This window comes from Hylaeus volcanicus, chromosome 9 (assembly GCF_026283585.1).
Source record: "Hylaeus volcanicus isolate JK05 chromosome 9, UHH_iyHylVolc1.0_haploid, whole genome shotgun sequence".
Classification (NCBI taxonomy): Eukaryota; Metazoa; Arthropoda; class Insecta; order Hymenoptera; family Colletidae; genus Hylaeus; species Hylaeus volcanicus.
Genome location: NC_071984.1, coordinates 2399947 through 2401714, shown reverse-complemented (window position 1 = coordinate 2401714; position 1768 = coordinate 2399947). Strand labels below are relative to the sequence as shown.

Below are 1768 nucleotides of genomic sequence, written 5' to 3'. Positions count from 1 at the left end.
GTTCAATTTTCTTATCATACATTCATAAGTCACATCAACTCTTATGTTTTCATAAATAAATTCAATCGTAACAATTATAATTAATTTTCATACATAACCTTGATGTTGTCCTTCCAATTTATATAATCAACTTCAAGTTTAATATACTGAATGTCTATTTTCCTTTCTAAATATTGACGTACGACAGGAGCAGAGTAATTTTTGTCAGCTCGTAGGTAAAGTACATTACTTTTAGCATATTATACTACTCCCTTGGATAGAATGCAGAGTTCCGTTTATTTTTGTTCTTTATCGAAAGCGAATCGAAACGTCAGGATGGCCGAGCGGTCTAAGGCGCTGCGTTCAGGTCGCAGTCCACTTCTGTGGGCGTGGGTTCGAATCCCACTTCTGACAATTAATTTTTTTTCACTGTTAATTTCTATTTTCTATACTACAACCATTCGTAGTCGTTACCAAAGTAATATTAAGCCATTCAAACGGAAAAAATTACATATTTTCACTTAAATCGCCATTTTTCTCAAATTTTCAAAATGGTAGACAGGCGAATTTAGCGGGTAAATTTGAATTTGGCATGTTAAAATCTATAAGAAATGTGTGACAAGTTAAAAAAGATGTTCGAATGCGGCTAATAATGGACAAACCAAAGTTTTGTTGAAAAATCGAGAGTGTAACATATAGCGGATGAGTGAAAAAGTTCGTAGCCGTTTTTTGAATAAATTACAAGCAATCGGGGGACGAAAACTTTTACACTCATCCAATATTTTCAAAATCAAACATTATTCGTATCACTTTGTCTATATTTCTCCCTTATTCTCAAACTTTCTCTTTCTTTGATTTCGTTCAAGACTTATATCGCTTCGTTTCGTTTCTATACGGTAACAAAAATTGTTACTTTTTAAATTCTTATTAAACGTCTTAATAACACTTTAACTATCGTTCGATACAATTTTCATGTTCGAAATAATTTTCTCCGTCGGAATAGCGAGACCATAACGCAAAAGAATAGAGCCACCGGTTGGCTCCGATTTTAAATGAAACCGAAGGCTTCGTTCTACCTGCTCCAAACGTAAACATTGAATATAGGAAACGCTTTTGTTTATTCCTGTGAAAGACGCGACCCGGCGTCGAAAGTCCCGTGTGTGTCACCTTTATGGCCAGTTTGGAAAGTGTCAACGGAACGACCGTGTCGTTCGGGAGGGGAAAAGAAAAAAAGTGATGTTGGCACGAGTGGCGACGATAAGGTTTCAGAAATTGCGCGACACACCGTCGCGCCTGAGTTCATTGCTTCGCTGGTCAATAACCATTGCGTCTCACCGTCAAAACAAGCAGAGTCTTTATTAATTTATAGCGAGTGACTCAATAGCACGAGCGATGCTACCGATGTTGACTGAATATCATCAGACATAACGAGTTATGTTCCACGCGTTCCTCGAGAGACACGTTTTCTTAGTCGACAGAAAGTTATTTACTGTTTTAATAAAGTTGGCATTACCCTTTTCATTAATTTTTTTTTTTTGCAACTCCCGGAGAGGTATAGTTGTATCGTATTTTTAGTACAAACTGAAATAATAATTGTAGGTACGTTGAAAAATAAGGAGGAATTTTAACTGTTTATCTATTAACTTTTGTTGCAAGTTTAGTTAATTCAGCTTAATTATTTATATACCAAAATGTAAAATTGGTCAGCTCTCCGATGATTAACAAATAGAAAATTTACATTAAAACTGAACTCGTGGAATGAAATTAGATTTATTTATTAATTTCCCTG

The 1768-nt window shown here is 35.2% G+C and overlaps 1 non-coding gene across 1 annotated transcript; it reads left to right on the top strand.

Annotated features, from left to right (window-relative positions):
• Positions 1-309: 309 nt before the first annotated feature.
• Positions 310-393, top strand: Trnal-cag (transfer RNA leucine (anticodon CAG)). The gene has a single exon. It is a non-coding gene; the product is annotated as a tRNA-Leu (tRNA).
• Positions 394-1768: the final 1375 nt, after the last annotated feature.